At 38.5% G+C, this 13,786-nt stretch overlaps 1 pseudogene; it reads left to right on the plus strand.

Moving 5' to 3' along the window:
• LOC139731142 (ATP-binding cassette sub-family C member 9-like) overlaps positions 1–13,786 on the plus strand; it is a 46,085-nt pseudogene that overhangs the window by 22,077 nt on the left and 10,222 nt on the right.

Below are 13,786 nucleotides of genomic sequence, written 5' to 3' on the forward strand. Positions count from 1 at the left end.
TAAAATTCTAAACAATGTTGTTTAAATATAGAAAATTGGAGCTTGATTGCCTTAAACAGCGATTGTTTAAAAACAATTCGGAATGATTGTCCAAACAATTAAACATCGTTGTTTAGAAATTGATGGGCAAAAGTCATGTGATAGTCATGAACCAATCAGCGGGCCTGCATGTATCCTTCGTCGCAATCGATCGCCGCCGGGCGCCGCGGCCACTACACCGCGCCTCACGACACACGTACATCATGGCATGATCACACGTTTATGTACGTATAGCTATATACAGCTCAGTAGCGCGGCTATTCATCATGATGGACGGCGATGACGATGACTGCAATGCAGCTATATGGAGTCACGAACATTCTCAGCAAATGGGGTCAAGCTATAGAAGAACTTTGCCAGTCATTCCAAGGTATTTATTTATTCAACTGATAGTTAAATCGCTTCATGCCCATCTGTAATTTGCATGATGTATGAAGCTAGTCACGGCTCACGCTTTGGGTTCTTGGCCGGGCTGCGCTACGCCTCGCCTTCATGCATGTAACGTTTGTAGATCTAACAATCTGTTAATGTTAACGTTAAGTTAGGTCGTCTGTACCGGTACGTACATTATGTTTTTCAACCAACTCGTGCTTGTATAAACACTTGCATAATTCAATCCTTACATACATTTTCAAAACTTCACATAAAATACGAATTTCTTGTACAAAAACTAATCTCTAAATCAGCGCGTACCGGTACGGAATATTCCCATTGTTGACACACAGTAGCCTATTCGTTGTACAGTATAAGTTGTAACAGGCACCGTATCACATCATGCACAATTATATAGGCGCAGTGTCCGAGTTCGATGATGTAGAAATCTAACACAACTAACAAGTTAGTTAGGCATAGGGTCTAACGTGACGGTTAGGGCCTAGTCAAGGGCTAGGGCCTGTATTTTAGACTGCTAGTGCTAACTAAGTTCAATTACACAATCCCAATGACCTGTCTCGATCATTTCCTATGAATCCTACCTCATAATTTAGAACTTATGGTCGGCTGTATGATAGCCCTACTATACATCGACCACCCTCTTGTAATAAACCGACCGTGTATTAATTGGCGCACTGAACGCTTAGTACGCACTTCACTGCCAGCAAAGCACATAAAAATGGATTGGCTTTGATTGTTGATGAGGATGGTGTGGGAAAACGCGAAAATTCACCGTTCATTAACAAAGTTAATGGTTTTAATCAAGGACAAAATTTCGAATGAATATTTTCACCGAATCGTAATGTAATGTCTATGGAAGTTTCTAAAAAGCTTCGTACAACACGGTGTTCAATACAACTCGGTTTGTGTGCATTGTCAATGCAAAAACAGCGGTCGATCTCAATAACCTTATTAACCGTGGGGAGCTGAAACGAGGCCACGCAAGTTCGACGGAGATATTTTTGCACTGAAACTTCGAATCGAAAAGGGAACAAAGGCATTTGATAGCCTAGCTCTGGATTTTCTCAATCACGTAGGTCAAGTTTTTTGCATGAATTTTAGTGTTAAATATTCTTATCAAGCAAATAAACATTAGGCGGTCGATTGAGTAGTAGGTCCAACCGTACAACCAAAATCTACTGTAAACATAACGAACCCCCTAAAATCCAATACTAAAAGTGCAAGTTAAGTTCTGCTACTTTTGCTGGAGCAATTCATTCTTTACTGAGCATCATTGCCATCAATGATGCTCGATGAATTAAGGTCTACGTAAGCTTTTAGTAGAAAAAAAGGCCTAGCTAGAACCCCTACAGAAAATAAAGATAAAGACAGAAAACAGATTGTGGTGTTTTTAACGCACAATATGGTCTATGCACCACACGTAAACTTAATACCTGTAATAATATACCACCTTAGTAGAGTTCTATTTGTTTCGTGTAGGTAGGTGGTTTGGAACCAATTTTTGGCACTTTTGTCACTTTCAAATAAGTTTCTGTGCAAAGATTAGGAGCTTTCTTCTCAGTCTGTCCAGATTTCCATGCCAAACGAAGCACATTGTGCAAATTCACACAAACTTGTGAGAAAAATGTTTATAGAATGAACATTTTTGCAGAAGCTAATGATCATGCATAATTCACTCCATCATTTATGTTTTTGTTATTAACTTGAGTATTATATTTTTTTCCATTTGGTTTATAGCATTCTTTCTGGGCCACCCTTAATATGATTACAAATGCAATCTTGTTCCCTAATTTGTACAGATCAAGCAAGACTTCAAGTTCAGCCAGGAGATCATGGCTGAAGACAGGATGTTTGCAGCATGGCCATGTATGCTGACAAAGTACTCTAGTATGGGGAATCAAGATGTCCATCGTAGCAAACGCTGCTTATTCGTCACACGGGTGACACCGATGGCCTTTCCCAAGGTACATTTTAAATAGTATTGCTCTGTGTAGAGATTCTAATCTACAGCCCCAGTACCACCCTTTCCTTTTTTGCATTTGAGTTGAGGTGAATTTATTAACAGCATTAACAAAATACTTACAGTATGTACATGACTATTAAAAAAAAAAAAATTGTTCGACCGAGAAATTCATTCAATGCTTGTTAATTAATTTCTAAGACTTTCGCAAAAACTTGCAAAAACTGAAGTGGATCTGTAATTTCAAAGCCAATATCAAAGACATCATCCGGGCTCTTGATGACTCTGCTTTGTCCATCATTCAACTTGCATGTCATGTTCCCGTATTTGGTTTTGTTGCCGATTCGACATCATGAGCTTCCTTGGCATTTATCATGCATTGATCGAGTGACACATTGCATGCCTTTAGATCTTCATTGATGTACACACTTTTCATGTTCTCTTTTCCTTTCAGACTAGAATGCCCAGAATACAGTTTGTTCCTTTTGTTTGCAATAAAGTGGACTTTGATCTGCCTGCTCTTTCCTTCTTGCCTTTTCCCCAAGATGATGACAAGATCATGAAGATGAGATGTCCTCTTTCCAAATGTCTAAGCTTACTTCCTTGGCAACATTTGACTCGCCCTCAGTAAGCTCTTCCTCTGTCTCCTCAGCCCCCTCTGGCAGGCCAGTCAGGCAGAGATTGTCCCTCCTTAGCTCATGTTGGACCTTGTCCTGCTGGAACTGAATCCTCAAGAGATGACATGTGGATTCAGAACATCTTTAATTGTGCTCATACAAGCTTCTTTCGCTCCTTGTATCACATGCGGTAGTGCAGCTTTAATGACTGTAACTACAGCTTGGACAATTATTTGGGAGAGGCTGTCTCCTGCCCCTCTCTCACATTGTAGCACCCCACGGCCACACAGTTCATGTACACTGAAACTTCTGGACGGTTTGTCCTTGCCTCCTTCATCTACCATTCCCCTTTTCTTCTCCACTGCCTGATCAACTCACATGATAATCAAGCTTTTGTCATTATAGGATAACATTAACAGAGAAGTCTTTTATGAACTATTAAAGTTTTTGCATTCTTTTTCCTACTACTTGGAATAAAAATCACTGGACCTTGAACATCCCTTGCTCATGCTAATCTAATTAAGATATGCATATTAACTGATCTTGCTTTATGCAATGCCAGAATATGACATGAACCTCCTGCAAAAGCCCAAATGTCATTCATATTGCAATAGTCTTTGTTAAGCACTTACAAGTAACAGTAGTGCAAGATTATTCTTATTAAGGCACTGGCTGTCAACACCATTCAACTTTCTTTCATCCAAGTTCATGGTAACTCTGATGCTGCTTTGTAGAATAGCATGATGATTATTACAGCATTATAGTTCTAATGCTTGGCCTTACAAGTTTGGCTCTACTCATCCACAATTACTTGCCCGTCTTGGTAGTAAATGCCGTTGCCAGAATCAGTCCCTCATTCAAAATATGTAGTATTTTCTAAAATACCCTCCAAACAACTTTAAAACAGCCCCCCCCCCCCCCCCACAGTTAGTAATCCTGGTTGCAATCAAGTACAATAGAAGTACATAAGCTAGCATCTTAATATGAGCTGATACTTGTCAGCATTTCTCTTTATCAGCCTTGTGTTAATATTTTTAAAGGGTATATTTGTACTTATCATTCAAAATACTCTCCCTGTGTCATACATTTTGCTCCACAGAGGAAAAAGAGACGCTTGCATTCAGCATGCTGCCGCTAGTTTGCCGAGGCTGGACTGCGAGGGTGTGGGGCAAGTGCTCCTTTCAGGAGTCGTTGGAGTTATTCTACGACTTTCAACCTGTAAGTACCTAACTGTTCGGAGGCAAATCTTCTAAAACAAGTGATGTGTTGCCCTCTTATTAAAATGATGAGATGGACTTTGGCATTGCAATACAAAATATAAAAATCATCAAGCTGTGGTCCATAGTTACAGAAATTCCCAGTTTATGCTGTTTCATTTGTTAGTTTAGTCCATGGATTCTACATATTTATGCAAATTGACTATGTTGCTAATGTATGCTGTGAATCACAATAATTTTTTTTTAATGAAAAAAAATCTTATATTACATAGTCAACATACATATTTACTTTATTTTGTGCCTGACTGCTCAATCACACACTTGTCCAATATCAATATGTCCTTTTCATTTTGATAAAAAGGGGAAAAAAATTCGCATGAAATGCAAAATTGGTCCCAAATGTCGCCAATAAGGAATATTCCATTCATCAATAAATATTGCACTTGACCTATGGTATCATTATATTCAGCAAGATGCTGGAAATATATCACATACCACTCATATACATCCAATGTGATACAGGGTGTCTGCCCCCCCCCCCCCCCCCCCCCCATACCAAAAAGAAAAAAAGACCTCGCATACTCCTTAATGTTCCTACAATGTAAGTGGACAAAATTGTTATACTACTAGTATTGGAAAGAGTAACTTACCCAAAATAATGAAATGCAATTCAGAAGTAGTTTTTGTTTGATAATACTTTTTGCCTGGGCTTGCCAGCAATAAAATTAATTGCCTTTCAGAAGTTCCCATAGGCCACACAGTGGAAAATTTGTTCAGCCAGGTCATGGTTAGCCCTTGCAAGAATAGAAAATGTAATACATGGATGTTATATACTACATAAAATACCCAATTTAGGGTATATGTTTGCAAATGAAATGTTCCAGAATTTGGCCAGGCACTTTATTATGAACTCTACCTTGAACATTGGAGAGGTGTGGGAAATATATCTGTTCTGATGGACTTCATTATACCAATGCCTCAACCCAACACTTCTGCGTAGATTATTTCAAGATTTTATCGAGATGTATATGCATGTTTCTTTTCCACTTCTATTTCATTTTACAGGAGGGCACAGACCTGGCTTTCTACATTGGACAAATTGACAGGAAGCAGAGACCACAGCCCTTCATCTTGCTGATGGGAGGATCCTGGAAGAAGCCACTGCAAACCTTTGTCATTAGGAAGTTTTCGCTACACGACGCAAAGACCGAGAATACGAGGAAGCGATCACTTGTGACAGTCCCCGTACTCTGACTCCCGTCCCCATATCTATGCAGTTTCGCTTTCCTGTACAGGAAGGAGGCGTGGGGACAAGATCGCTGATTGGTTGACTGACTGGCTGGCTCACTCCTGCCCAGCATTGGGACCGAACGCTATTTTGGCCAAGTACCGTACTCGTTTTCCCCCGGACGGGACGTTCCTCGGATTTGATCATGTGCAGAAGCAAATTTCGCACACGACATGCTTAACTCCCGGCCGCGTTGTGCTTGCGAAAACTCCCTATTGTAGAGAGACAGGGATTCTTGTTTCCAACTTTGACAAAGGCTGTGGACTGTGCATTCAAAGTGCATTATGTCCTAGATGTAGAGTACCAGGCTCAATGTTTTGCTGCCTGGCAGTTCTTGGAGACAGTTGTGTACAAAATGCCTGGTAAAGTGACGTCCAATTCTGTGAAAGAGATCAGGACATACCTGAACTCTTCAAATCAGGAAGATTAGATGCGTAGAATGAGATTTTCATGGTCATCAGAAGTTTAATGGACAAAGTCGACTTTTAGGTCATTCGTCAAAGCAAAGGTTTGGTATCTATGTTTTATTTGTTTATAACTCAATAAGTAATGGATACATGTCACATGGAAAGATCAAAGGTCATGAGAAGATTGTTCTATTAGTGGGTAATGTTGGCCCTTGAAAACTTGTGATAAAGATGGGCTAGAAATGAATTAAAAAGGGTATTTTGCATAGTAGTGACTTAATGAAATATTGGGCAAGATCTTCACAGGTTTATACTGAAGCATGACAGTCAATTTTCAGAAATATAGCAATTGTGAAATTAAAACCTCATATCTGTTGAGCATAATGGAGGTGACACTCTGTACTGAATGTGGCCTTCATAAAATTCAAGATGAACTGTTTCGTAGAATGTATATTTCCATTATGAATTTATTTCATTGTATATAGAGTAATCTTCATTACTGCCATCTCTATCACAGGAGTGACAGAGATGATCTTTGCTGGACAGATGTGCTGTACTTGGCACATCCCAGTTATGAAAAAAAACCTGTATGTGTTGGTAGCAGGTATGACTTCTCAAATTACACCAGTAAACAGGAGTAAGTTTCATTATAATTACAATGTACTGTATATGTTATTTGGTCTGTTCAGATATGCTGAATATAGGTATGGAGTAGAATTTTCACAAGAGATAAAACTTATTTCTTAATGTGAATGGTTTCTCCATCTGCAGTATATTTACAGTCATCATTGTACTGTCAAGGAAATATGATCTAATAACCCCTGACTTACCATTGCAGATGTTCCCCAAAAGCATTGCAACTGAAATGATTCAAAATGTTGTTACATCAAATTGAACATTGTTAAAAATGATCTAGTTAATAGAGAAGCTGTGTAGTGCAATACCTTTAGTAATATTTTCTTAGTGGGGCAACAAAGTACAGTATTGGGACAGAAAAGCAAATCCTTAGAGGGCCATTCCCTTATGCTTCGCTTATGAGATTTCCAAGCGCATGTAATAGTGACAAACACTTCAAGAACAAAGTCAGTGGTTCTAAGAAAATCAGATAATTATTCCTCAGGAAATAAGACTCATTCAAGATTTATCTTGTCTTGTCAGGGTATGATCACTATAAAACTGGATAATGTGTCTGTAAGGTGTGCATTGGACTGTAAAAGCATTCTGAAAAATTACATTCTCTGTGTACTGTTCATTCAGTTAGCCCTTTTGGACCCATCTGAGGGCAAGTGATGGTCCCCATGCACCCACACAATATGAGAAATGAAGCAACAAAATATTCAATGTGGCACAGGTATAGATAATCTCAAGCTGAACACATCCATGTTATGCATAATAATTAATTCTTTAATTATTGCATGTTTCAAATTCAATTTGCCATTGCAGTTTAGTTGAAATATTGTGAAATGTGATTTTTACGGCGTTAAGCGCCCCATTTGTATGTAAGTAGAATCAAAATGTACATTTGACAATACACTAAGCTTTAGATGAGTCGAGGTCAATTCAGCTGGGAAATCACTTAACTCAAGCATAACAAAAGCTCGTGGTTTTTCCTCTGCAGTCAAACTGCATATTTTTACTAAATCCGCACAAGTCGACACATTTTTCTCGGTTCTCGAGAACTTCGACTTATCAAAGGTTAACTGTATAAGAAGAATTGTTACTCTGTATATATTCTGAAAATGGATGAGACAATTCTTGATTGGCTCAAATTGTTATTTGTAATAAGTTTGCACATCGATGGACAGATTGAAGGTTTTCTAATGATACGCTGTCAGTGATATAGACAGTGAAAATGTGCTGAAATATATAATTGGCCAAAAAAATAAACATTTGTGTTATTGTGCTTATATACAAGTGAGTTGTACAGTAATATGGGATTAAGAACTGTTTAAATCCTAAACATGAATATTTAATATTTGCTTTAAACAACCCATTGTATAAAATTACTTTTAAACAACCCGGTTGTATAACATGACTTTTAAACAACAGTTGTTTAGAGTTTTAAACAACTTTTTTTAAACAACTCAGTTGTATAAAATTACATTTAAACAACAGTTGTTTAGACTTTTAAACAACTTTTTTTAAACAACCCAGTTGTATAAAATGACTTTTAAACAACAGTTGTTTAAATTTTTAAACAACTTTTTTAAACAACCCAGTTGTTTAAATTTCTTTTAAACAACAGTTGTTTAGAATTTTTAAACAACAAAGGGTTAAAAGTTTAAACAACTACGTGTTGTTTAATTTTTAAACAACAGTTGAGCGATTCACCGGTTAACTTGTGGTTGTTTAAAATTTTAAACAACCTTGTTGATTTTTTTCTAACAGTGTATAGTCTTATTCATCTTCCTCTCTCATGTGCAGCCAACGAAAAAGGCCGACTGATTGCCGACGAGGAACGAGACAGGGGGTCGGTGTCCTACCAAATCTACCTTTACTACTTCCGTGCCGTAGGCTATGTCATGACGGCGTCCATCTTGGTCACAGTGGTCATCAGGGCGGCCGCTCAGATCGGAACGAACTTTTGGCTGTCCAGCTGGAGCGAGTACGACCTCAACGTAACAGGGGTGGGTGAAAAGATACTTGACAAGGAGTTTCATTGGCAAATACAGTATGAATCTTAACGCTGACAATACTATAATAGCACTCTACGATACCAGGCCCTATGCCACGCTTTAAGTTCGTCAGCGCAGCAGCGTCTCAGCTCGTTTTATTATAATTAATGATTGTGTGTCTGGTGTTAAATTTTGCTATTTTCTTTCTTTGTGTAATCATAAAAAGCAAGCATTACCTAAAGCGGCAAGTATATAAGATCAGAAAACATAGCGTGAGCTGAAAAAAAAAAATTAAGGCCTTGAAAACATTAACCCTATATTAACTGGGGGGGGGGGGATGGGTTCAAATTGATCCCCCCCCCCCCCAGCATTTCGCGCCACGGTTCCGTAACGCGAAAAAATGGCGCCGCATCACTTCATGACTTTTTTCATTGAAGTCTCCCGCATATTTTGAGACCAAATTTGCAACGTCCGGGTACACCGTTCCGAATGTACGTAATAATTTGCATATGCATGTCAACCCCAAAACAGCTCAAATTCACGATATCGTGTGCAAATCCAATGCAAATTGTACTTTTTTGTTAAATTGATATGAATTAGATTATTTCCACTTTTAATCATTGAAATTAATCAATTCTAATGTAGATAAGCTTGAAAAAGTGCCTGCAACAAAATTTGGTCAAAAAACTGTAGAAAACAAAAGGTCGAAAAACAATAAAATACATGAGAAATTAAAAAACAATAAACAAAGGAAATTGATTATGATTGTGCAGTTTTTTTGCAAGAAAATTGTTCAATGTGTCTTGAGGAATTCGTAAACAAAAGTTTACCAATCCTTCAGTCTTTCTAATGGAGTTACAGGTGAAAATATGAATTTCATGCATAAATTTACATAATTGATATACTAAAAATAGAAAATCAATATTTTTCTATTGTATGACCATGTAATCTTGTAGTTTACATCCGGCTCTATGTTCAGGCAAAATTTTGCGGCGATCGCGCGATCGGCGGCCGAGATCTGAAAGGGGAGGGGGTCAAATTGACCCCCCCCCCCCCCCCAGTAAAAGCTTGGTCTCAAATAGCCCAGTTAAAATAGGGTTAAGGGAGGAAAACCACTTCATTGTGTATGCGATTACCATGTGAAAACAAAATTTTTCCAATTACCATTTCATTTCTCTCAAGAGAGATAAGAATGTAGTCACCATATTTATGGAAGATTGCATTCTTGCCATTTTAACAATGTAAGCATATTCAATTTACTTTGAATATTTTAGGATTTGCTGCTTACCTACCACATGACCCATCGATTGAAGATGAAAGGCATATTTTTGACCAAAGCTCACACGAAGTACTATTCGTATAATTAAGTTCCTCTCTGTCCTTAGATGAGTCTCATATCAACAGCACTGAGAGAAACCGCCAAGAGTGAAATAATTGCATAAAATGTCCGTTGCGACTGAAATCCCAGTCTTGGTATCCAATGTTGGGCTACCATGGAAGAAATTTTCACCCTCAGATCTTGAGGACTCATCAATCTTACGTTCTTTGTCTCACAGACGTCTTCTTCGAAGTCATCGGGTTACTGGATAGGCGGTTACGCGGGCTTGTCTGTGGCTACCATCATCCTGACATCATTTAACATCATTCTGGTGGCTTTCGGAGCCCTTGCGGCCTCCACGAACATCCATTACACCCTCCTCCGCAACATCATCTGCATCCCAATGAGGTAAGGTTTGTGAATATTAATGAATAGTTGAAGATATAGAGACAAATAAATAGATGAATAGGTAGACTGGAAAATATTAATTTTGGTAGAGATGAAAAGATGTAAAGTTCAACTGATTGATTGATTGATTGATTGATTGATTGATTGATTGATTGATTCATTCATTCATTCATTCATTCATTCATTCATTCATTCATTCATTCATTCATTCATTCATTCATTCATTCATTCATTCTTGATTATCAATTCTTGATTATTGATTCTTGATTGTAGGAATATTGCGGTATAGCGGATAAGAATCTTGACTTTCAATCTGAGGCCCCGAGTTCGAATTTCGTCAAGTGCCGAGTACGTTCTTCGACAAAAATTAATGTTTTTACCTACCGTGTCCCTCTCGACACAGGTGCATAAATGAGTACCTAGCATCTGTAGGGTAAGGATAATAGCAGGGTCCTTCTGTAGCGCAGTGGCAACAATGAAGAGGCAACCCTGGATAATTTTTTTTATTTATTACAATACTATTATTGATTGATGTTTTTTATTTATTTCATTTTTTGCGGAGGGGGGGGGGGGTCGGTCGGATGGATGTTGGTGTTTCGGTTGGATGATTGTTGGCGTAGTGGTTGGTATAGGTTAGTAGACCCAGACACCTCCTTGGTAGACCATTGCTCCACAGAGAAGATACGTAGATCCCTTAACAACTTATCCATTGAGCATGAGTGAGTATTTTGATTGTGATATATTGATCTGGCATTTTCATAATTATATAAAAAAAAACATCCTGCTTGAATTAACTTCGAGGTTTTTTTTTTTATTATTTTGTACTTGATAACAAAAGAAATAAATTTCATCCATATCAACCTCCTCGGATGTTAAACTCCTTGTGGTTCTATACCTGCTTCCTTTACAGATTTTTTGATACCACCCCGATTGGTAGAATCCTCAATCGATTGTCCAGCGATACTCAGTTGATCGACCAGGTGAGTTTCCTCTAACATTTTCCAAGAGGTGATTTATATTTTGGAAGATTCATTTATTCGTTTATGAGTGGTTATTGATTCATGAATATTCCTCTTTACCGTGAATTATGTAAAAGGGGGAGGAACAACCCTTACCCTACCTCTTAAATTGATAATAACAACAACCTAATAATGCGTGCACATCACACATTAGCGTTAATGAGAATTATCCATCCGATAGTAGCTTTGTAACAGGCGAAAACACCGGAGGCGAAGCCGAGTGTGTTCTGAAATGATCAAAAGATACGGAGGGTGGATAATTTTACTATTAAACGCCCTGACCGAGTAATATGCATTATTTGTTTTATAAAGTGGTAACATGATTTGAATTCCGCTGCAACCACTTTCACAAGATTCCCAGGCCAGCACTAGCTTCAAACTAAAACTTTGAACCGCACACACGAACAGTTGCGATGCATTTTCTAAACACGGGCAGTGCCGCTGAGCAGAGTTGTCTACTATCGCCGGGTCCGCTGCAACCACTTTCACAAGATTCCCAGGCCAGCACTAGCTTCAAACTAAAACTTTGAACCGCACACACGAACAGTTGCGATGCATTTTCTAAACACGGGCAGTGCCGCTGAGCAGAGTAGTCTACTATCGCCGGTGATAGGTAAAGTTGGGACATTAGGCAAAATAAAAGACTGGTTACGTGATAGCTCTCAGCCAGTGATTTGATTAGAATTCATAGCACAGTTTCATGATGAATAATTCGCAGAGAACTGACTGATTACTCATTGCTGAACATACCAGGCTAGTGTCGGACACGTCTTTTACTTTAGAATTGCTACCCTAACAGGTGGCAAACCAGATCACTGTACTCAGACCCTCTGGCTAGAGAATAGTCATTACTTGCATCCTCCCTTCCCACAGAGAATAATCAACCTTGTATTAGAGAACTTTCGCTGTTATTGCTGCTGCTTTTGTTACTTCATCTTCTTCATGTAGATTAATGGTACGTTTTGTAGGTAATGTTTTATTTATATGATCTTGGTAAGATGAAACGCTCTTCAAACAATCCAGATCAAGTGCATTCCCTACAAAACAAAGTCAAATGAATATTGTTCACACGTTGCCTTCCTGCAGAGGTTAGTCCACTGTTTGCGGCTGTTGGTCAATCTTTTCGCCAACGTGTTCAGTGCCCTCATCGTCCAGATCATCGTCGTGTGGTACTTCGGTGTGTTCATCGTTCCGATCTGCTTGGCTTTCTTCGGTCTTCTGGTTTACTACATTTCAACGTCGAGGTGAATACCGCTCAAAATGAATGACTTCGTGTAAAAGACTTCGCGATCTGGTAACTGGCCATCATTAGGTCCTAATAGAGGCAATGCGACGCCAATGGTTTGCAGTCATTATGTTCTGTCATAGGACGTGTAATGTATTGCGAAATATGCGGAAGTTCTATAGAAGCTGCCATTCAAGACTAATTTCTATATAGTATGAAATATATGGGGTTGTAAACTCTCAATTTTAATAGACCCTTGAGCGTGGGGATTCTTATGGGTGATCCAAACCACTCACTACCCACAGGGGTAGGTCCTACACTAAAACCACAAACACTTATCGGTAACTGTCGACACCAGTCGAGATTCTTCGACTATGCGTGGACTTACATAGAGATCAGTCATAAAGCTGTAGACAATTTGTTATGGAGATTCTCGAATATGTCCGAACCGCGCCAGCCTTTTACAGTCTTATAATTACCACCCCCAGAATCAGATTAGTTTATAGGCTTATTTTGATACCCCTCCGCAAAATCTGCATTGCCGTTCTTTGTATTATTGTTATTATTGCCTAAGCTTTGACTATGATAAGAACTTCTTTAACCTATACTTCGCAGTTGAAGGGTTTGTGGTATGATGATTCTTTTTTCTTCTCTTTCTTCCTCAAACCTCCGAGGATCGTTGTCTCTGTTGCATATTCCGGTCTATTCTGTTACCTCTTTGTCACGCTCTAGTCTTGTTTCCTCTCGTGTCAAGTCAGTTTTCTCTTTGTCACGCTATAGTCTTGTTTCCTCTCGTGTCAAGTCAGTTTTTTTTTTTTTCCTACAAGTAGTCTTGTTGCTGTTCCAGTCTTGTCTCATGCTCATTATTTTGTTTGCTTGTTGTTTTGTATGTAACTGTTTGTCTGTCTCTTAGTGGGCTGCCAAACTTTTTGTGCTACCTTGTTGCTGTTTTCAATCATTTTTTGCATCGACCTTTTAAATACAAGAGGGGCCCACACTCTACAAGCATTGTCTTTTTAGTGGGTCCCTCTGTTTTTTTTTTCCACACAGTGCATGTTGACAATTTATTTCACTTTCGTTACCTCAGCAACTATTGCAATGTATCGATACTGTTAGTTTTTTTTTTCTATTATTGTTGTTTTCTCTGTACAAATTTCCATGCATTGTTTCTGTCACTCAGGAAAGTGAGATTTACGTTTGTATATTATTTTATTGTGGAAAAAAACGAATAAAATTTGAACTTGAACTTAAACTTGAACTATCCACTCCTTGAATCCTCA

This window comes from Diadema antillarum, unplaced genomic scaffold, assembly GCF_040938485.1.
Source record: "Diadema antillarum isolate AM-2024a unplaced genomic scaffold, OU_Dant_1.0 seq00000358_RagTag, whole genome shotgun sequence".
NCBI classification, from domain to species: Eukaryota; Metazoa; Echinodermata; class Echinoidea; order Diadematoida; family Diadematidae; genus Diadema; species Diadema antillarum.